The sequence below is a fragment of the Ursus arctos genome, unplaced genomic scaffold (assembly GCF_023065955.2).
Source record: "Ursus arctos isolate Adak ecotype North America unplaced genomic scaffold, UrsArc2.0 scaffold_8, whole genome shotgun sequence".
Classification (NCBI taxonomy): domain Eukaryota; kingdom Metazoa; phylum Chordata; class Mammalia; order Carnivora; family Ursidae; genus Ursus; species Ursus arctos.
Window position 1 is genome coordinate 52,637,597 of NW_026623100.1, and position 24,052 is coordinate 52,661,648.

The 24,052-nt window shown below is 45.0% G+C and overlaps 1 protein-coding gene across 1 annotated transcript in view; it reads right to left on the bottom strand.

The window, feature by feature from the left end:
• Positions 1 to 20,005, bottom strand: part of EML4 (EMAP like 4) — a 212,908-nt gene extending 192,903 nt beyond the window's left edge. Inside the window, exons 1-2 of the mRNA XM_057309381.1 lie at positions 19,966 to 20,005; positions 15,374 to 15,466 (exon numbers count right to left, since the gene is read on the bottom strand). The gene's annotated coding sequence lies outside the window, so the exon portion shown is untranslated. The remainder of the gene's footprint in view (positions 1 to 15,373; positions 15,467 to 19,965) is intronic.
• Between the last annotated feature and the right edge of the window lie 4,047 nt (positions 20,006 to 24,052).

A 24,052-nucleotide genomic window follows, 5' to 3' on the forward strand; every position in this document is an offset into this window, starting at 1 on the left:
GATAAATATACCTCACAGAACAAAATACAAGTAGCTCAAAGTGATCAGCTTTGAGTTAGGAAACCTGGGTTTAAATCCCAGCTAGGCTCTCTGATCAACTGTGTCATCTTGGACAAGTATCCAAGACTTAATTTCATTTTTTCTTTTTCTTTTTCTTTCTTTCTTTTTTTTTTTTTTTAGAGAGAGAGAGCACACACATGCACGAGCAAGTGTGAGCAGGGTGGTGGGGCAGAAGGAGAGGAGACAGAGAATACCAAGCAGGCTCCAGGCTCAGTAAGGAACCTGATGTGGACTTCCATCCCACGACTGACAGATTACAACCTGAGCCAAAATCAAGAGTCGGACGCTTAACTGACTCAGCTACTCAGGCGCCCTGGCTTAATTTCATTTTCAAAATGGGAATGAACAATGCCTACCTCAAAGATATTAAATAAGACAATGCATTTGAGAATCTGTTGAATACATAATGTGGACTGCATAAAGCAGTGGTTCTCAAAGTTGGTGGCACATTGGAATCATTCAGAGGCTTAAAAAAAATACTGATGCCTGAATCACACTCCTAGAGATTCTGAATTAACTGGTATCATATGTGGACTTTGCAGTGAAATATTTATAAGTGTAGAGGAGAAAGCAACAAATCCACAATTATAATGAAAGGTTTTAATACCCTTGTCTCAATAGTTGATAGAACAAGTAGACAGAAAACCAGTAAGGATATGAGAGACTTGAACAATACTATCAACCAATTTGACTTACTTGACATTTTAAGAACATTCCACTTAACAACATTAGAATACACATTCTTTTCAAGTGCACACAGAAAATTTTCCAGGATACCGTATTCTAGGCTTTAAGATAAGCCTTAAGAAATTTAAAAATATTCAAATGAGAAAAAGTGTGTTCTTTGACCACACTGGAATTTATCTAGACAGTAATAACAGATAGATATCTGGGAAATATCCAAATATTTGGGAACAAATTTACACAATTCTAAGTAATCCATGGGTCAAAGAAGAAATCAAAAGGGAAATTAGGAGATATTTGGAACTAAATGGAAACATGTCAAAATTTGTAAGATCCAACCAAGACATATATTTACAGGGAAATTTAACACACTAAACACTTACATTAGAAAAGAAGGAAGGTCTCAAACTAATGATTTAGATTCCATCTTAAGCAACTAGAAAAAGAACAAATTAAACCTAAACTAAGCAGAAAAACGTAAATAATAGGTATGAATAAGTCAGAGAAACAGAAAACAAAAACAATAGCATAAAATCAATGAAACTGAAAGCGGTTTCTTTGGGAAGATCAATCAAGTTGATAGAGCTGTGGCCAGATTCATCAGGAAAAGCAGAACGGATATAAATAACTAGTATCAGGAATGAGGTGATATCATTACAGATTCTACAGATATTAAAAGTATTACAAGAAAATATTAAGAACAACTTCATGCCAATAAATTTTATCAGCTTAGAGAAGATGGAAAAATTCTTTGGTAAATGCAAATTATTACAGCTTATTCATGAAGAAATAGATAACCTGGATAGTTCTATATCTATCAAATAAATAGAATTAGTGGTTAAAAATCTCTCCACAAAGAAAACTTCAGTCCCAGATGGTGAATACTATCAAATATTTAAGGAAGAAATAACACTGATTCTATATACAAACACTTCAAGTAAATTGAAGAGGAGGGACTATATCCCAACTCATTCTATGAGACCAGCATTACTCTGACACCAAAACCAGAAAATAACATTACAAGACAACTAGAAAACAAAATCCCTCATTAGTACAAATGCGAAAATTCTAAAGCAAATTTTAGCAAATAGAATCTAAAAACATATAAAAAGAGAGAACAGATTATAATCAAGGGGGGGGGTTTACCCCAGGAATGCAAGGATGGTTTGATATTTTAAAATCAATTTAATTCACATTAACATATGAATATCTTACAGTTGCATATAATTAAAAGAAAAACCATATGAATATCTCAATAGAACCAGAATAAGGACTTGACAAAATCTAAGATCCATTTCTGATTTTTAAAAAAGCAACTCTCAGCAAAGTAGGGAACTTCTCAATTTGAGAAAGAGCATCTATGGAAAACATAAAGCTAACGTCATTTTTAATGGGAAGACTGCTTTTCCTCTAAAACCAGGAACAAAGCGGGCTTGTCCACTGTCATTATTTCTATTTAACATTGTACTGCTTCTAGCTAGTGTAATAAGACAAGAAAAAAAAAAAAAGGAATCCAGATTGGACAAAAAGAAGTAAACTGTCTTTATTATCAGATGACTATGTAGATATCAGATATCTGATATACATAACTATGTAATATCATATATCTATGTAGAAAATTCTATGGAATGTACAAAAAAGCTACTACTAAATACTAAATATCAACTGTATTTCTAAACAGTTTCAAGAAACAGTGGGAAATTGAAATTATATAAATATTAGCATTTATAAAAGCACAAAAATATCAAATACTTAGAAACAAACCTCACAAAAGAAGCATAAAACCTGCACACTGAACAAACATTGCTAGGAAGAATAAAAGAAGATCTAAATATATGGATTGGAAGAATCAATATTGCTAAGATGCCAGTTCTCCCCAAATAGATCTATGGATTCAATGCAATCTCAATCAAAATCCTACTAGGCTTTTTAAATCCAGAAATTGACAAACGCATTCTAAAATTATTTTTTTTTGGAAAAAGAATAAAGGTGGATTTCAAGGCTAATAATAAAGCTACAGAAATCAAGATAATGTAGTATTAGTATGAAGATATATCAATGGGACAGAACAGAGAATTTACAATAGATCCATAAATATATGGCTTACTGACTTTCAAAAAAGGTGCAAAGGCAATTCAGTAGAGAAAGATCTCTTTTCAATAAATGGTTTTGCAGCTATTGGATATTCATATGCAAAAAAGTAAACATCATTCCAAACCTTGCATCACATATAAAAATTAATTCAAAGTGGATCATAGGTCTAACATTAAATCTAAATTATAAAACTTCTGGAAATATAGCACAAAATCTTTGTGACCTTAGGGTTAGGTAAAGATTTCTCAGATATATCATGAAAAGCAGAATCCATAAAAGAAAATTAACAAATTGGACTTCATTAAAATTAAGAAATTCTCTTTGAAAGGCATTGCTAAGGGAACAAAAGGATTGGGAGAAAATATTTGTCAGTTATATATCTGACAAAGGACTTATATACAAAATATATAAAGAACTCTTAAAACTCAACAATTAAGTAAACAAAAAAAATGTATTATAAAAAATGAGAAGGGGCATGGCTGGCTCAGTCAGTAGAGCACGTGACTCTTAATCTCAGGGTCGTGAGTTCAAGCCCCACACTGGGTGCGAAGCCTCATTAAAAAAAATGAGGAAAAGATTTGAAAGACTCCACCAAAGAAGAAATACGGATGAAAAATATACACATGAAAAAATTGTCAACATCAGTGGTCATTAGGGAAGTGTAAACTAATACCATAATGGAGATACAATTACATATCTATCAGAATGGCGAAAATAAAAAATACTGACCATATCAACTGTGGGAGAGGATGTGGAACACCTGGAATTCTTACACATTTCTAGTGGACAAGTAAAATGGTACAACCACTCTGAGAGAGTTTGGCAGCTTATTTTAAAGTTAAATGTATGCTTGCCACACCAACTTCTAGGCATTTACCTAGAGAAGTAAAAACTTAAATATTCATACTTGTACATTAAAGTTTATAGCAGTGTCATTCATAATTGTTTAAAACGGAGGGGCGCCTGGGTGGCACAGTGGTTAAGCATCTGCCTTCGGCTCAGGGCGTGATCCCGGCGTTCTGGGATCGAGCCCCACATCAGGCTCCTCCGCTATGAGCCTGCTTCTTCCTCTCCCACTCCCCCTGCTTGTGTCCCCTCTCTCGCTGGCTGTCTCTATCTCTGTCAAATAAATAAATAAAATCTTTTAAAAAACAAAAAAAAATTGGAAACAACCCAAATGTCCATGAGTGGTGAATGGTTAGACAGAATGTAGTACGTCCATACGATAGAATATTACTCAGCAATAAAAAAGTCTAACTATTAAAGCATGCAACAACATGGATGAATCTCACAATAATTATGTTCCTGAAGGAAGGCAGACAAAAAAAAAAAAAAAAGATAAAAGCAGGGTTCCATTTATGTAAAATTTTAGAAAATGCAAACTCATTTACAGTGGCAGAAAAGTAAGTTGTTGCAGGATGGGGGGAGGGATTACCAAGCAGCACAAGCAATTTTAGGGGAGATTAGCTTGATTGTGGTGACAGGTAAATAACATATATCAAAATTTACCCAATTACACATTTTAAGTATGTGCAGCTTATTGTATGTTATTTATACCTCAAGAAAGCTGTTTAAGAAAATGTAATCCAGGTGACTAATGTACAGCTAAGTTTGAGGACCACTAGAACACATATATAACTACCCTAAGTTCAGCCTTTGGCTTAGAAATTGGGCTACCAAGAACCCACAGGGTTTTTGGTTTTCCAGATTCCAGCCAGTTACAAATCTGAAGCCTACAGGATAGTTACAGAATAAGCATACAAATCACCAGATAGATTCATTTTCATAGTTCCAGAGCCTTTATTTTAAGCTGCAAGGAAGTACTAGATAAAAATTACTAATCTGAAATGAAATACAGCAAGAGACTCGAGCCTGTAAACTTCCAGGGCTATAAATCACCCATAGTGCAGAGACAATTTTGGAACTGGTAGTTTGATGAAATTGCTCCTCCCATCCCTCACAGACCCAGCTTCTGAACTACCCTTACTTTATTAGAGGTTGTTACTTGAACCCATTCCATTTTTGCGTCCCTTTCCTTTGACTTCATCTGCAGGGCTTCCAAGAATAGGCACTTGAATGTATTGAAAAAGTTGCTTTGTTATGCTATGCAAGACTTCCCTAAATGAGTATATTTCCTCTTTCCTCTCAATAACTCAAATAGGACAACTATAAAGGACATGAAATTGGCTGATGAGACCAGCCTGCCCATTGTGTCGTTTGTTCAGAGGCAGGGGAATGGCCTACAGTAGCCTAGTTTAATCTTGCGCATGCATATGAATCCCCTGGAGGTCCTGTCAAAATGCAGGTTTTGAGTCAGTAAGACAGGGGTGGACTCAAGATTCTGCATTTCTAATCGGCTTCTCCCTGGCAATGCCAATGCTGCTAGTCGGGTTGCAAGACAAATGACCTTTCAAAGTCCTTCCATCCCTGGTACACTGTGAGGCAATAATGATCCTAATAGGGAAGGGGTCACTCAAGTCAAAGGGAGGAACAAAGTATTAGCACTGCATTTGATGACACGCTCCCAGTTATGAAACCCCTGCATTACATAAATGTTTATACATCTGGTAAGAGCGAGGATGCATTTGTTGTGACTATCTCAGAAGGTTTTCAAAATGCTGTTGATTGAATTTTCTTATCTTTTTCTGAAAAGGATTTGCAATAGGTAGAATGGTTTTTGTACGTTATAGTTAACCAACTGAAGCCACTTTATCATCGATGCATCCAACCACCTCTTTGTGTGCTCCTCTCCCGCTCCATTTTTTTTTACAAGGGATATATAATATTGAGGTATGAAACTTGAATGTGTATTATACTACATAGCTGATGTTTTCAGTTCTTATGACAAATGGGCTGGTTTCTCTCTTAGATAGTGAGAGGATTACATTGCATATCCTGAATTTTCCTCTTTTTGAGGCAAAGACAGTTCTGGTAACAGCAGCAGTTGCTTCTAATGATTTAGAGTTATAGTAAAATCTGTTGGAACGAATTGCAGGACAGTGTTGAGGCCCCATCATGAATCTTCCTAAGGAAGCTGGCTGCAGCCCTTGGGTGGGTCTTTCTCGCCCACTACTTACTTTCTTCCCCCTCTGCTTTGTACATCAAACCGCATGATTTTTTTCCAAAGCAAATTCTTGATTTTTGGAAAGGAATAGAGTGGTTTAGTTGTGCCTAAAACTGACACATTTAAACAAACACATTTCAAATATATGCAAATTTGCAATTTAAACCAAGTGTCCTTGATGTGCTTAAAACCAGGCCAGTCTATATTTTCATCAAAATTCTTATTATGGGTAATTTTCCTTCTCAGTTTACCTTGCTACTTAAATAAGTTCATCGTAATTTTGAATGAAAATAGTGGAGAAAAATACATCTGTGAAAGTGAAGGGTAAATCCATACTCATGGCTCTGTATTCCTTGCCCAAGATTCCTTATTTGCTGATTACAAGAGCAATTTTCTGTCTTTCAAGTCCATTTCTGCAGAAGAATTTGAATCACCACTGGAATGAATGTGGTAACGGGAGTAGCTCTGTCAACAAGACGGGACACGAGGGAGGGGAGCAGAGGAGCGGGTCTGTCTGGACGATGGTTTTGGATGGGGTTCGGGATTTTTGTTGTTGCCAGCAAACTCAAAGTTCAAAGAGAGTAGGAAAGCATATTGATTAGCTCTGTTCTGGTCAAAGACTAGATTTATATCTGAGTTTAACTAATGTTTTACACATGGTCTCCTTTGTGTTTCAAAGATGTTGTACCCGGGTTATTTAAAGACAAGGGCCAGCTGAAAGCAATTCCTCTTCTTGTTTTCTCTCCTCCAAATCATGATCATTTAATAGGCAGTTAAATATTAAATCTCTAGGAACAAAAGGAAGTGTGACTGGCCTAAACGACCTGTGATCTCTGAAGTCCCCATTGGTGCCACAAGATCTCTGTGGCTTATTATTCTCCCCCAACGCCCCGTCCCAGAGGCCATGGACATGGGGATATCTGGAGAACCAAGCGGACCCACCTGCCTGTGCCAATTCATCTTTTCTTTCCCAGTTTGTCAAAGATATTTGGATTTCCTGATACAAATTTCAGCCCTGATCAGTTAGTTTTCATTAAAAAATTATGTTGCTCACATCATTGAGGGTATTATGCTAAGCACTTTACACACATTAAGTATTTAATTCTCATGATACCCATTCTACAGGTGAGAAACCTGAGGCTCAGGCAGGTTATACAACTTGCTCAAGTCCTCAAGGCCAGGATCTAAAATACAGACAATTTAACCCCAGAACATGTGCTCTTAACCACTGTGGTCTCCGGCTACCATCATCCGTAGATTCCTTCAGGACTTGGGAACTGAAATAGTTTGGGAAAGGGGCAGGGACATGCACTCTTTAATGAAGCTGCTTTAAAGCTTCATAGTCATCCATCCATTCAATGATAGCCTGTTCCTGCTCAACTCTTCCAGAAGCATACTTTCAATTAAAGGTCACAGTATCACCCCACAGCGGACACCTTTCCCTGGTAAGTGGCCTCCACACTAATTCTCTCCACACTGGGTAAGTCTCCTGCATCCATGTTTCTATTTTAAAACCAGTCTTCCTGGTCGGAGTGGTGAGTCCCAAACTGGGTCAACAAGATTCTTTCTATTGGAAATCTGAAACCGGGAAGGAGGGATGGAGAGTTAGTTTCCTGTGTGTCTGGAACTATTATATGCAAAGTTAGTGAAACATGCCAACTCAGGTAGGAAAGCCATTTTCTTCCACAAATGAGAGAAAGGAGAGAGGAAGGGAGTAGAGAGAGGAGGGGAGAAAGGGGAGGAGAGGAGAGAGACAGAATATAAAGAACATGAAGCAAACACATAGAGAAGCTGAGATCAGATAGGGAATTTTTCACCAGCTTTCCAGTATGTGGATCTGGTTCTTAGTGAAGCATTTCTATTTCCCTAAGAATACTCCCCTTTTACTTAAGCAGGCCTCAGTTGCTTTCCGTCCCTTGTAATCAAAATCCTGATGAATACTCATTCAAACTCCTATAAGACCCAGGGACTCTGACACTTCTGCCTCTCCCCAGAATCCAACAAAAGACTTTGCATACAATCAATGTTTTGTTCTCCATTCTTCGCCCCAGGGTACTTCAGCCCTCCCTGCTTATGTTGAATCTTGATTCAACCATCTAATCGTGTTGTCTGAATCCAGACCCTTCTCTCCTGTTCACCTTACATTCTACCATGAGATCTATCTTTCAAGACTTTGTTTTCCCTCCATGTCTTTCTTTCCAGCTCAAAAATCTTCACTGGCTCACTAGCCTCTAATTTTGCTTCATGGAACACCAGAGATGTTCCATGACAAAAACAGGTCTATGGTCAAAGACTCTTGGGAAATCCGAGTCCCCTCTCTTGACCCTGCCACATACATAAGCATATTAAAGGCTTTGAGTTCTGCTTATAAATCATCTCCACCACTAACAACAACAACAACAACAACAACAAAACAAAAACGGAAACAAAAAGAAAACCCAGCTTGAATTTGTCTGATTGAATGTTTCCTTTCTTGGTATAACACTGGCAGTGCAAGGGGAAATACCTCCAGAAGCTTTTTGGCTGTCTGCTCATGTGCCCCGGATGTGAGTTATCCGATTTGACTGGCCATTTCTCCCTCAGCTGCAGCCAGACGCACCAGCTTGCTTCCTGCGCTCTCTCTCCCCTGTGCCTCTGGCGCAGCGTCCCCTCCCCTCGGTGTGGAAGGCTCCTTGTCCACCCCACCTCTGAGCTTCATCTCCACTATGGAGCTTTCTCCAATCACCCAAGTCCACATAGTGTCTATACTTTCCTCACCTCCTAAAGCGCTTGTGATCTGAACCAGAGTTAGCATTTAGTCATACACAGTCTTGGGTTTCTACCTCACTCTTTCATAATTATATGTTTATCAACTCAAGGAGACTGCAAGTTTCTGAGGGGCAGAAATCACATCTTTTCTTCTATGATATCCAGTTCGGGCCTAGCACAAAGACACTGAATGATTTGGGCTAACTCCCTGGCAGAATGACAAATGTTTTCTCTCCATCTGCTCAAGAATGGTCTAGCCTTGGCAGGTAGAGGTAGGGATGCTCAAAGCCTCATGCCAGGCTTTCTCTGAAGAACACAAGGACAACTGAACGCTTGTGAAGAGTTACTCCTGCCATGACAAGGGTCTCTTGGGTGTGGGATTTTAAAGGGATTCTTATCTGCTTGTAAGGGATGGTTGTCAGCATGCCTGAAAACAGGGGTTGTGCAAGATAACCTTGCCACAATTAAAATTCCATGCTCAGAAACAGCCTAAATGCTCGTCCACATCAAACTGGTTAAATCTATATAGCATATTCATAACACAAAATCATAAATAGCTTTAACAAATCATATTATTGAAAAATATTTAATGACTTGGGAAGATATTTAGGATATACTGATATGGGAGAAAAATTTCCAAAAAAAACATTACCCTGTTTTTATAATTTGATTAAAAAGAATACTTATGCATTCAGGGGCACCTGAGTGGCTCAGTTGTTAAGCGTCTGCCTTCAGCTCAGGTCCTGATTCCAGGGTTCTGGGATCAAGCCCCACATCAGGCTCCCTGCTCAGGGGGGAGCCTGCTTCTCCCCTGCCTGCTGCACCCCCTGCTTGTGTGTTCTTTCCCCCTCTCTCTGTGTCAAATAAATAAATAAAATCTTTTTTAAAAAAGCTATAATTTAAAAAAATAAAGAATACTTATGTACTGAAACAGCATTGGCAAGGTGAACTAACATGTTATCACTGGTTATATCTGGGTGGTGGGATCACAAGTATTGTGTTTTGTTTGTTTGTTTGTTTTTTAAAGATTTTATTTATTTATTTGACAGAGAGAGACAGCGAGCGAGAGAGGGAACACAGCAGGGAAGTGGGAGAGGAAGAAGCAGGCTCCCAGCAGAAGAGCCCGATGCAAGGCTCGAACCCAGAACGCCTGGATCACGCCCTGAGCCAAAGGCAGAGGCTTAACGCCTGCACCACCCAGGCGCCCCTGTGTTTTTTTTTTTTAACCCTTTCTTGTATTTTTCCGGTTTTCTACATTGAACGTATATGACTTCTGTAATCAGGAAAAAAAAAAATCATCCAAAATACAACTCCATGTTTTCTCTCTTTCCCAGCACTTGCCTTCATACTGAATGTTTCAAGTCAGGTCCAGAAGTCCAGAGAATCCTATTTTAACTTTGTGCCTTAATGCCTTGTTGGCTGTGGCCCACTCTCTTTTTTGTTAGGCATTGGGCTAATATAGGAATGTCTCAGAATCCATGGATAATCTAGACATTGTTCGGGGTCAGCATGTAAGTATAGAGAGATCAAATTACCTCTGCCTCTTTCCTTCCCCAGACATGTTCTGATTCCTTTTATTCCTTTCTCCCCATCTCATTCTCCTTTCCCCTGGAAATAAAATGCTGATGGATGTGGATGTTAAAACCACCTTCTGGGGGCTAAAAAGAGACCTGGAGGAGAGGCATAGGATCATGCAATATCTCCACAAGAGTATAGTTTTACCTACTACTGCCTCAGATTCCAGTCCAGCTGCTCTGCTCCTGTGCTGATCAGAATAACAACCAGGAAGAGCTAAGACTTGGAAGCAGCCTGAGTAAGCCAGAAACCCTTATGTTGGAAATAGAGAAAAGAAATGATCCAGGCAGGCAGGAAAAGAGCAAAAGCATCAAGAGCCGTGTGTGTGTGTGTGTGTGTGTGTGTGTGTGTGTGTGAAAGAGAGAGAGAGATGGTTGTGTAGGGGGTTGTAGGGGGTTGGGGAGGGGTGTGGGCTGAGTTTTGGGAGAGTGAAGAGGAAAAAAATGAGGCAGCTGTGAATGGAAAAAAGAGAGGTTAGTTTGTCTACTGAGAATATACTTAACCCCTTTGACTTACTCTCATGAGATTGAGTAAATATTTTAACTGACTTAAATTACATTTCTCTCCAGGAGTGCTGTTTCTTCTACTGTGTTTTTGTGCTTACTCTGAGCAACACAGGGTTCTCTATTGTACTTGGGTTACACAAACTGAATGCCTTCCTCAAGAATGGAAGATTCTATGGAGAAAAGGACCCGGGCTTACCCTATTTCAATGCCTAGTGGTCACTCTCTTAGCACCAGGTGGCCTCCATCAATGCACATATTTCCACATGATGAAAGGTGCCGCTGAGCATGCCCCTGTTTTGGAAAAGGAATCACACTATGGTTTGAGTATCTTCTGTGCATTGGGATCTTGTTATCATGTCTGGTCAAAAGACATCTTCTAGAGCTTCTGCGCACAGTCTTTTGGAAACTAAGGGATGCTTGGGGGTTGTTTAGGTATGTTTTGAGGTCAAGTCTCAAGACTGTAAAGGCTTCTGAAATTCTATTTCTCTTTAGGACAGGGAAAGCCTCCTGCTCCAGACCCTACTCTGGCCTCAAGCTTCTGGGGCAGCAACATAGCTGATACTCCAGTGTCTGTAACCAAAAGGTCTAGAGGACCTTAGAAGCCTCATTTAACTTGGTTTATCCTGAGTGCACAGGCTTCTTGCATAACACTGGCATCTTTGGAGAAAGGATATGTTGGCAGTCAGCCTCGAGGCTGCAATCCCTGAGGGAAATGAAGGAATGGCCTCCAGAAGGCCTGTGTTAACAGTGGACATGGTGGGGGCCAGACATGCAGAACTATGAACCCATCTGCATCCAATGATTGCAGAATTCTGGTGAAATGGGCCTGGAGAATGCCCGAAACATCTGACATTGCAATACCCTTTACTGAGAAGGTTCTTAGGGGAACGGGAGAAGAGAGAGGAGTTTCTCTTCCCAAGACCTCACTCGGAGGATCCCCTCTTTTTGCCTTTACTCCTCTGGTGCCTCTCTGTCAAACTGTGTGAATGGGAGGGCATAAGGCTGGGAGAGCAGGTAAAAAGCAACTACCCACGAATGGCAATTGGGTAAGTCAGTGTCACGGACCCAGGCCTGTATTTACTCTATATGTGCTGAGTAAATAAAGTCACTTTATTACCTACCATGTGAGAGATCTGATCTCTCTCTCTCTCTATCTGTAATTATAAGCATGCAGCTTGGTTGTTCATTTCAACTTGACCTGACTTTGCCCATTCATCATGTGTTGCTAGTCAGGTCCAGTTGCTCTTGCTAATTCCATTCTCTTCTTTGCTCTTGGGATAGCCATTTTTGATGGGCAAGGAAATAAGTTCCCCTCTGTTTAAATTATTTTCATTCATTCATTTAAAAAATCATTTATTTATTTATTTATTTATTTATTTATTTATTTATTTATTTATATGTAGTGTCTCCCTACCATATGCGAGGCACTATTCCGAGCATTTGGGATATATTTGTGAACAAAATAGACAAAGATTCCTGTGTGTGTGTTGGGGGGGGGATGGATAATAAACATAACAGATGTAAATTCACAGTATGTTAGAAGGTAATAAGTGCCATGGGGACAAAAAACTCCCAAGACTGTGCAGGTTAAGGGTGATCTGGAGTGTTCGGTTATAGGAGAAAGGGCAAATTTCAGTATTAAACAGGGTGGATAGGGTGGAACTCATTGCAAAGGTAAGATATAAAGATTGAAAGAGTGAGAGAGTTCATCAGGTAGATTTCTGGGGCAAGAGCGTCAGGCTGAGGGTAGAGGCAGAGCTGGGACCCCATGTGGAAACATGCCTCATGTGTCAAGGCACAGGAACAGCAAGGAGGCTGGACTCCCAGAATAAGCAAAGGCAAGGGTATCAGGAGAGAGACAGAGAGGCAAGGGGTGGACTGGACAGATGATGCACGACCCTTCTGGCCATTGTAGAGACTTTGATTTTTACACTGGGAGAAATAGGGAGCTACTGAAGAATTATCCTAAAAGAAATGGAGGGGGTGACTACTGAAGGGTTTTGATTAGAGAAGTGCTATGATCTAAGGGATATTTTAAAGGGGTAAGGCTGGCTTCTGTGTTGAAGGAGCGAGTAGAAGCAGGTAGACTCGACAGGAGGCTACAGGAGTAATCCAGGAGACAGATGATGGTGACCTGGACTCATTTGGCAGCAATGAAGGTGATGAGATGTGGTTGGATTCGGATGCACTTCGAAGACAGAATTAATTCCTGTCAGATCTGATGTTTCTATAATAGGAAGACTGGAGTCTAGAGTGACTCAGTTTTGGGTCTGAGCACCTGGAAGAATGGAGTTGCCATCAATTGTGATGGGAAAGACTGCAGGCAGATCAAGTTTGGGGAAACAACTCATGAATTCTGTTTGGACATCCCGAGTTTGGAGAGATGGAACAGTTAGAAATATGGGTCTAGAGTTCAGAGAATAGGTCTGGGCCAGAGAAATAAATGCGGGTCATGGGTGTACTGATGGTATTTAAAAACCACATACCTGTATGAGATCAAAAGAGGTGGATGAGGAAGAGTAGAGGACTGAGGTCTGAGGCCTGGATACGTCAACATTTAGTGGTTCTATTTTTATACTGGGCAAAAGAGGCAGAACCAGAAAAAGAGACCAAGATGGTAGGAGCAGTGAGGGAGGAGGAAAACCAAGAGAGTGTGGTGTCCTTGAAGCCCAGTGAAGAAAGTGTATCAAGGAGGAGAATGTGGTCAACTCTATCAGTAATGCTATTAATCAGTAAGACGAGAACTGAGAATTGACCACTGGATTTAGTTAACATGTAAGTCATGGTAACTTGGACAAGAACAATTTCTGTGGTGGGGATATAAGCCTGATTTGGGTTGGTTTAAGAGAGAACTAGAGGAGATGAATTGGACATAGCAAGAGTAGAGGATTCTTTGAGGAGTTTGCTCTAAAGGGGAGCAAACAAATGAGACAGAGGCTGCCAAGGGAAATATGGCCATTAAAAGACCTTGTTGTTTTTTAAGATTTGGGAGAAACAATGGCATGCTTGTGTACTCATGGAAATGGTCCAGTAGAGAGTGACAGTTTGGTGTAGGAGAGAAAAGGAAAAGTTGCTGAAGTAATGTCCTTGACTAGGTGAGGCATGATGGCAGGATCTGCACAGTTCTCTTCTGGTTGCTCGTATTTTTCCATTGGAGAAAGAATCCAATTAGCAGCTGAGAGTGAGGTTGGGGTGGAAATGTTCAGGGTTTGAGAAAAGAAGATATGGAACTGTCACCTAGGAGCCGAAGTGAATGAACAGGTCAGGGAAATACAGATATGTCCACTGGGCGGCATTAAGTACCCACTGAAGTTCCACTAGCGTGGATTTAAAGCGAGATCGAGCTGCGTGGCTGTGTGTTCCTCTCTAGCCACATTCAGTTGCAGATGTGGGTAGTCAGAGTTGGGTTGCACTAGCTCTATCGTCATGCCAGGTGAGTGTGACCAAGAAAAGAGGCAAAGAATTGAAAGTGTGTAGAAGAGGGACGCCTGGGTGGCACAGCGGTTAAGCGTCTGCCTTCGGCTCAGGGCATGATCCCGGCGTTATGGGATCGAGCCCCACATCAGGCTCTTCCACTATGAGCCTGCTTCTTCCTCTCCCACTCCTCCTGCTTGTGTTCCCTCTCTTGCTGGCTGTCTCTATCTCTGTCGAATAAATAAATAAAATCTTTAAAAAAAAAAAAAGAAAAGAAAGTGTGTAGAAGAAAGAGGTGGGGGGCACCTGGGTGGCACAGTCGTTAAGCGTCTGCCTTCGGCTCAGGGCTGATCCCGGCGTTCTGGGATGGAGCCCCACATCAGGCTCCTCTGCTAGGAGCCTGCTTCTTCCTCTCACACTCCCCCTGCTGTGTTCCCTCTCTCACTGGCTGTCTCTCTGTCAAATAAATAAATAAAATCTTTAAAAAAAAAAGAAAAGAAAGAGGTGGGGGCGGGGGTATAATTATAATGACTGATCAGAAATTTACACGAGGTCAGGAGGGAAGTAAGAACATCACAGGCATGGAGCACAGCAAAGGCTGGGGGGCTCAACAGATTGTGGAGGTTCTACTGGGGTCAAAGGACGGTTGGCATCAGGCAAGGAAGTGAGCTGGAAAGGCAGAAGGTTGCGATCAGTGAGTGGGCTGTGTGAAACTGAGATTAGGGAGGGGCTGTGGTTGTGGGTAATCCAAACAATCATAATCATAACTGTGGAGGGAGAATTATTGGAGGATGGGAGTTAAGGGACTGACCCACCTGGGTGTTGGAAGGGTCATCTGCGTGTGTATGGCAATCACCAATAGTTAAGATAGTGTGATGGAAATACGATCCCTGGGGGTCAGGAGAAGACAGTAGTGTTTGGGTTTTTTTTGTTTGTTTTTTAAGATTTTATTTATTTATTTGAGAGAGAGAGAGAGAGAGCAGAGCAGGAGGGAGGGGCAGAGAGAAGCAAGCTTCCCACCAAGCAGGGAGCTCAACAAGGGGCTCGATCCTGGGACCCTGGATGACTGAAGGCAGACGCTTAACCAACTGAGCAACCCAGGTGCCCCAAGACAGTAGTGTTTGTATAATCTGATGACATGAAATTCAGTGTGAGGTTTGAGGGTTATACAGAGAAGGGAAGGAGTACTAAAAGTGACAATGAGGACGACGAGGGGCACCTATCTCACCTCCAGGCCCAGGATCCAGGCTGTGAGAGAAAAATCACGCTGTGCTTGGGAAGCCTGCCAGGCAGCAGGGAACTCAGGGGACAGCCAAGTGTCCTGTAGGGAAAGAAGTAATGAGAATGATCAGACAACAGGTTGAGGACAAGGGACATTTTGCTAATCATGGATTATGAACTCTAGAGGTCATGGAGAAAGAGTTTCCAGAGTTAGGGAGGGTAGAAGAAGGCCACAGAATAGGGGAAAGACAGGGCCTCATGGGGATCAGACGCCTGGAGACAAGGTGACTTGGGAGCCAGGGAGATTGTAGAATTGACACAAACAGGGACAAAGACACAATGAGGTTAGTCCCATTGGATGCAAAGTGGACGATGGTGGCAAGACTGAGTGCGGGGTTCTGGAGGGATTTCAGGGGCTCCTGATGATGGAGGAAAGTTAGGGAAGCTCTCTGAATACAGTATGCCCCTGACCCAACCTGGCAACTACCCCCAACTTCTGTAATTTTTCACCTTCTTCAAAGGCTGCACCCAACAGTTACAACAATTCTGCCATATTGTCCACTGGTTTTGAAAAAAGTCGGATAGATTTTCCTGTCTGATTTCCAAACTTCCTGTTTCTCCAAAAGCCCTAAAAGTACTTCATCACATCCACCCCTCTCCCCATCCTAGAGTACACAGCCAGGGCTCCGCTGACACTTGTCACATGGGCTGCTGCCCCCAAACAGGTCTGAGTTCAAATAGTCATGGAACTGCCAACCTCCCAGATGGGCTTTTGGGGAAGGGCAGCGCAGCCTCGAGGTCTGTCAGTCCACCTAAAGCATGTCGTCCTTTCCCACATCTCCATATGAAGCCTCTTGTTCTCTCTGCCTGCACAATAAACTGCTTTGGCAGGAAGAGCTTCCAAATTCAGGGAAGATGGTTTTCCCTTATGTGGTCCACGTTTCAGAGAACACATCTGCTCACCATCTTGCTGAATGAGAGCGTGCTTCAGGCCCTGGCTGCCCAGGCCCCAGTTAATCACTTGGTCCTCATCTTCATTCAAGCTCCTCTTCTGGGCTTAGCTCTACTCTGGTCAAAAGCCAGACCATTCCTTTGGGCTCACTCACAGCCTGAGTTGGAGGCCCTCTAATCATCTCCAGGGTTTGCTTCTGGCCATTACCCAAGGCACTTCCAGAAGGAGGATTGGGGAAGGCAGCCCAGGATGCTAATAAAAACTTGGGTGTTCGCTGAGTTAGGAGAAAGGATGAGCTCCTGGGAAACAGGTGATGTTTTTGTTACACAACCACGACAGCTGTTTGAACACCTATTTCTCATCTTGTGGTCTTCTAGGACCCTAGAAGTCTCTGCTCTGGTATGGCCCGACGCCTTGTCTGGGGGAGCCCCACTTTCTCTCCTACCCTCATCTTAATTTACCACAATTAATCTTCCTAATATTTTAAGTATGGTAAAATGTCCATACTGGTATGAGACTAGTCAGGTTCAATAGTTACCTCTTTAGTGAATCTTTGCATTTTAGTGAGAGAGATGAGGCCCAGCAAATTCCAAAGCCAATGGACCAGGCAGTAGGGTGGAAGACAGGATGGGACAGCCGGGACTGTGGTGAGAGGCAGGGTACCTGTCAGTGCAGCCAGATCTTCAGACTGGAGGGAAAAGCTAAAAAAAATCTAGATATTTCTGTGCACTCTTCCAATTTTAAATGTTCGGTAATTAACTCAAAAAAAAAAAAATGCCAGGAAAGCTAGACAAAATATAACTTGGGACCATGGCCCAAAGTGAGATACCAGTGACCTATACAAATATAAGCACACATGTGGTTCTTTTATGGTTGATTTTTAGTAAAAAGGCCACTTGGGCCTCCATGTGGTCCTGAAGTCACTTAGGAAGGGCTGGCCCAGGGCTGACCTGACCAGGGTGACTTGCATCCAGTCCATTTACAATCCTGCTCGACAGACAGTTTCTTCCTCTATATACTGGGGACTTGGGAGTTGGTTGCCTGGGCCTCTTAGGAGAGCCATTGAGTTCAATGAGGCTGCAATCACTCAGGTCTGCTAGGGACGGGTGAGTGTTGCAGGAACATCTTCCTCACTGTGGAAGGCAGTTAAAGACTGCGGTGGAGCTGTTTCCATTTCCGGTCAGAGAGACCATCAGAGTTGGTTATCCCACAGCAGAAGTTCAAGTCATGACCCCTGGAGTCAGATCCTTGGATTCAAACCTGTCTTGTGCTAGCCAGGTATCCGCTTCCTCCGCTGTAAAATGGAGAGTTGATAGCACCTTGTACATAGGACTCGTTGAGAGAGAGCTGGCAAAGCGCTTCCTTAGCACAGTGACTGCACTGTGCTCCCACACTGGAAGAGGAAGGTGACCACATTTTTAGAAGGATCACCTACTATGTGTTAACACAGGGAGTTATCTAGTTAAAAGTTTCTTTTTACAGCCACATTTAAAAACTGGTAGTTCAGGTCTGTTTCACTCATCATCTTCAAACCTGCTACTCTCTCTCCAAGCCATCGGGTCTCTGAATTTCCTGGGGACATTCTTTTGTGTCTGAGTCCCTTAGCCCTAGGTGGTAGAACTTCATTAACTTTTCCCCCAGTGGGGTCTCCTGCTGCCCAAGACTCTGCCTCATTGAGCTGCACCCCACGGAGGCCCAGGCCCAGCAGGCCGGTTTAGAACATCCCACTACACTCTTGGGAACCAGCCTGCTGGGAAAGCAATTCTCTTTTCTAGTGGGACTTTACCCCCTCGTTTGCACAGACTCTCAGCCTCGCCTTTCCCCTCTTTTAGATCTGCTCTGCCTCCAGCCTGCTTCTTCCCTTCACAAACAAAAAGTGCTACCGAAAATTTAGAATCAAACTGTAAACCGTAAAATCTGCTTGAGGTTGTTGCCTTGCAGACAAAGAAGCATCTCACCCATCTCGGAAGAGGAGTCAGCCTTCCTTGAAGACTGGCCTCAGCATGGGGGTTCTATGGGAGAAGCCTTCTAAAAATGCCAAGGAAGAGAGGAAGTGCCTACAGTTAGGAGTCAGGGAGAGGTATCCTGAGTAGAGGGAAAACGCTCAGGTTGGGGAGTCAGGGGGTGTTAGAGAGAGAAAGGGGAAACAGGCCTCTGATACAGATGAGGTCCACCCCTCCCACCCCCGGAGACCAGCCTGCAGTGCCACGGTGGCCTGGAAGTGCCAGGCTCAGAGCAAGATGGGTGGGAAGGGGGATGCCTGAGAGCTGAGTCTCCAGGCTGGACTAGGATATTTATAGCACCTGTGTTTCTGGACCTGTCTCTACCTGGATTTATGCGGTCTATGGCTGTAGCATGTGTGGGGAGTAAGGGGGCACATCTTGCTGCAAGGGCTGATTCTTGGCCTTGGGGCTCTGGCTGGAATGAAAGTTATAAAATCAAAACAAGGGGCCATCTGGGGGAACACCGAAGCAGAATGGCTCTTTCCCGCTGTGTCTGCAGAGCAGTCGGTGGTCAGGCTTGGTTAAACCCGGGGCTTTCCAACACCACCTAGTGTTATATTTATGGCAGCTGTGGGCGTGGGTTAGGCAGGTGTGGGCGGTGGGGGAAGCGCACCCCACCCTCCCCAGTTGCCTGGGGCTGTGGCTCTCTGCTTTCTGGCTGTTCCTCCAAAGGGTTAAAGCCTGAAAGAATGTTCTCTCTCTCTGGGGATCTGCACTTTGAAAGAGGAGCCCAGAGAGCACGTGGTGGCCCAGCCTCTGTTCCAGAACAGCAAAACTGGAGTCCAAGTTTGCAAACCCATCATTCGGGTCCTCATCTACATCTTTCCCTAATCAGTATGTGTCTGGCTGTTCTCAGACCACATTAAAAAAAAAAAAAAAAAGTAAATAGCTGCCTTTTAGGTTTTTCAAAAACCCAGAGGACAAATAATCCATAGGAAGGCTCTGTCTTTGGACCTTCTGCATTCTGTGCATATATGAGGGCGCAGTCGAGCAGGCTGGGCTGGGAGGCAGCCGCCTACTGTGCCTGTGTGTAAAGCTGGCTCTGAAGGCTCCAGCGGCAAATTAGACTGGAGAAGAGGCCATGGGCAGGGTGGGTAGGAAGACCTAGGAAAGCTAAGGGCAGTAGCAATACCCAGAGAAACAAAAACCTCGTTGATATTTGTCCAGCACGTCATTTTCCTCATTCAACCTCAGGGCGACACGAATAAGGATGCACTATTGTTAGGGTCACCATTTCACAGATGGAAAGACTGAGGCTTAGAAAGGCGAAGGGACTTGCCTGAAGGTGACGCAGCAAGTGCCAACTTCAGTTTCAAACTCGGATTCAGGGGGAGTCCCAAGGGTCGGCGGCGGCCGGGGAGGGGGCGCAGCGGGGACACAGAAGGCGGGAGGACGGCCGCGCGGGGCGGGGAGAAGGAGCCGGCGGCGGCGGCCGCGCGGGGAGGAGCCGAGCCCGGGGGCGCCGCACAGGCCCGGGCTGCTGGAAAGGCCGGTTTGGTGGCCCGGACGAGGGGCGGCTGGCCAGGAATCCCGAGCGGGGCAGCGAGGCCCGGGCAGCTGCCTGACGCGGCTGGTGACTGGCCCGCGCCGCCCGGCCCCCACCTCCGGGCTGCGCTGCGGTCGGGCAGCGAGCACGCCACATACCGCGCGGCGCAGAGGAAATGGCTGGAATTCCTCCCGCGGCGCCTCGCTCCGGCCTGGGGCAGGCGGGGCGGGGCGGGGAGAACACCCGAGGGAGCGTGCGCAGGCGCTGCACAGCGCGGGGGGGGGGGGGGGGGGGCGGCCCACCTCCCTTCCCAGGCACCGGCTCGGGGGGAGGGGGCTCCCCTGGGAGCGCTCCCGGGGCTCAAGGAGGGGCATGGGCCCGGCCCCCGCAGAGAGGCCCCAGAACGGCCCAGCCTCCTGCCCCGTCAACCTGTCTCTGGCTCAGGTTGTGCAGGGGGAGGGGGGCATGTGGGGAGAGGTACTGCACCCCTGCTGAGCAGGCATCGGGCCCCCAGCCTCTGGGGTGGCTGGCTACGCACAACACACACACAGGCGTGGGCCCCTGTGCAGGGTCGTGCTGAAGCTCTGCGCAATGAGGCCTCTGCAAGTCCAAGCCTACACTTTGGGAAGGCCCTGGCCTGATACCTCCAAATGTTCTAGGCCCTGGCCTTCTGTGGCTTCGCTGCGCAGGCCTTTCTTTACTGCAGGCCTTGGGAGCGAGGCCGGAGTTGGCTTGTAGGGGGAGGCTGACCCCGCAGGAGCAGGCAGGCCACTGGGTGGTAGAGTATGCGGAGCTGGGGGCGGGGCCGGGGTTAGTAGAGACAGCCTGAGCAGTGAATTGGCCCCGGTCATGAGGCTGTCTCTGACTGTTCCGGAGTGTGGAGTCATTCTTGGGGTCAGCCTAGCCTGGGAAAGCTCCCGCGCTTCCCCTGGACAGGACCAAAATGTAACGGGGGGGGGGGGGCGGCGGGGGGCAGGATTTGGATTTTGGATGGAGGACCTTAGGTTGGGGTCCAGGTAACCTCTGCTAGGAGGGTAGCCCCTGGGGGCTTGAGCAGGGCCTCGTTGACTCAGGATCTGTCCAGTCAAGAATGGCATTTGCCCCCTTTCTGGAAACTCACCAACCAGGACTTGTGCACTTACACTCACCAGAAAGATCCACACTTCCTTCCTCTGGCTGGTGAGTCCCACTTGGGCTTTCAGCTCAAATATCTTTGTGAATTCTTCCTTGACCCTCCACTATATTCTCCTCCCTCAATCTGTTTCCATTGCCTACCTTATTTCACCTTTCACACGGGTTTGTGACCAATTTGTTAATAAATGTGTCTTCCCGGTTAGACAATAGCTCCACAATCGAATCTTATTATCTTTGTGGACTCACTGTCCACAGGTGCTTGCCGTACAGGAAAGACACTTTAAATGTTTGTTGAGTGAGTGAATGAATGAATGAGTGAGAGAAAGGGGAAGGAGTTGGGTGCACAGGTACAGACAGAAGCAGAGATCAAAGAAAAAGCAGGAGAGATAAGGATCCTGCTAGAAAGCTCTGATCTTTGCTCCCTGCGTATATAGAGAAAACCTACTGTCTAGGCCCCATTCTGTCCTCTCTCACTTGCAACCCCCAGGTGGGCCCAGTCCAGAGAGGCTGACACCATTACTAACCCCAAACCACTCTGACCTTTACAAGGTGATCCAAACCTTTATCCTCATGACTATTCTCTTTTTTAAAAAGATTTTATTTGTTTGAGAGAGAGAGAGAATAAGAGAGAGAGAGCACAAACAGGGGGAGGGGCAGAGCAGAGGGAGAGGTTAGAAGCAGACTCCCGGGAGAGCAGGGAGCCCAGTGAGGCCTGATCCCACCCAGATGCACTCTTGCTCTTTCTTATCCTGGCTTTAGCCTCTGGGTTTGCCTTTGTTGAGTTGTGAGTGTTTCTGTCTCCTACCCTTCCCCATCTCCTCATCCAAAATTTCCCATGCTGGCCCTCTTCATCCCTCTGCTCCGGGCTCAGCGGGGTCCAGTTCCACACGGAGTGGTGCTGTCCACCTTTTCAGAGGTCCAGAGCACAGAAAGTGATACCCTGGCCCAGGCTGGGAGCAGCGGGGGAGACTTGACTTGCCCCTAGAATGGGATGGCTTCAAGCTTGGAAGCAGGGCAGTGACAGAGTTTCCCAAACTGACCCACATCACTTCCGAGTCCAAGCTACCAGCTTACATTTCTACCCTCTCTGGGGGCTTCTGAGAAGCCAGACAAAGGCGTGGGGAGGGACTCTCCTGTGAGTCCTGGGAGGAAATAGGAGCCAGAGGCTGGCCTGTCCTAATGCGCTCGCCCCTCCTCAGGAGGGCGGTGACGGCGAAACTGGGGAGGGGGAGGGGATGAGGTGTCATTTCCAGGGCTGCCCCTGCACACTCACCCTTGAGGAGCAGGCTGGGGAAGCCTTGGCAGACCCTTCATACAGACACAGGCAGACAGAAACACAGACAGCTCACAGTGACAGTATTGATTCTGGGAATTTTGGAAGTCAAAACCCCTACATTTTTCACAAAAAAAGGAACAGATTTTGGCATCTTTGCTCCAGAAACAGGAACTGACCAAGATAGTGACCTCTGATAATCACTTCCTCATCGGAGTGCTTAGGAGGGGGTAGGTTCCCCAAGCCCTTCTATTTTCTCCCCAGGGTTCTGTGGGCAGGAGCCCTAGGGTTTTATGGAACAGTAGAGAAAGGAAAGGAAGGGAAAGGGAGATAGGAATGGCAGAGGAAAGAAGGGGAGATATTTTTAAAGCGGCATGTCCTTGAGGGTTGAGGAGGTCAGGAGCCCCATGGACATGGGATCGGGGCTAGAAGGCACATAATAGGTTCTCAGTGTTATTTTCATCTCCTTATGGAAAGAGCACCCGTATTGTGTGTCCCTTAGAGCTCATGGTTCCTTGGACCCGTATCTCATAGCACTAAAGTACAGCAAACACCCTTGCCTATGTCTCCTCCTCAGCATTGACTGAGGACCTACTACATGTCAAGCAAGCTGTTAGGTACCAAGTGAATCAAAAACAGCTTTTCCATTGCAGAACTTCGACCTGAATCGAAGAAACTGGCATTCATATAAGAGAGCATTAAGAGAATGAAGCTGACAGTAACTATTGCCAAGAGAAGAGGGAGAGGCCGGGAGTGAAAAAGCCTTAGGAAGAAGCTGGCTTTTGAATGGACCTTGAAAGGCAAGTGGGCATTTGCCGTGTAGAGATGGGGACAGAGGACCTTCCAGGGCGGGGATGGTCGTGCATCAGCAAAGGTGCTGAGAGGTCAAGTGCAAGCTCATCCAAGGTACTGAGAGCATAGGACAAAAGTGGGTACAAAGGAATAAGAGAAGAAATGGCTGGAGTAGGAGGGGGGCTCCACTTTGTAGAGGGTCCTGAATATCAGACTCAGGTCTGTGAGATTTCTCAGGGGGCCATGAGGAGCACTTGACTGGCAATGGCATGACAGATCGTGCTGCTGCCTGCTCAGAAAGAAGCAAGGCGGTGGGAAGGAGGGGGAGACAAGGGCAAGCAGCCAGTCCCATGCATGGATAGTCAGCCAGACCATTGAAGTGTTTTATATTCCCAGCCCCTCATATGTACAACCGACCTGAAATTGGTTCCATTGAGTGGATCTTTGTTGATCAAAGGTTTTTGCTATAGAAGTCTGAGCCTCAGTTCTCCTATGAGAGCAAAATGAGTATGGAAGGTGGTTTCTGTATTCCTGTGTGAAAAGGCCAGAGCAGTAATCACTGTGGGCAATCAGAGGCCTTCCTCCTCCAGGACAGGCCAGTGAGGGGTGCCTGTGCTGGCACAGGGAGGATGAGTAGGACAGGGCACAGGTTTGGTCCCTGAAAAGGGGAAGTCATTGGGGTGGCCCAAGTTTGGGGGAGAGGTAGTCTCCTGGGGAGCTGGGGTGGAGAGGGGTCTGGGAGGAGGCTTTAGGGGCCAGAGGGGCACTGGGCAGAGGTCTCTGGGTCAAAAGGTCTCTGAATAGACCTAGCTGGCTCTGTGGCTGTCTCCTTAACAGAGCACTTCTCACGTGGGATGGGAAGGGACTTTCTCAGCAAGAGGCAGAGAGAATTGTATTGGTTGTTGTGTTTTCTAAGTGAGCTCTACGCTCAATGTGGGACTTAAACTCAGGACCCTGAGATCAGGAATTGCATGCTCCATGGACTGAGACAGCCAGGTGCCCCTCGTTGTTGTGTTTTTAGAAATAAACTTTATTTATCTTCCTAT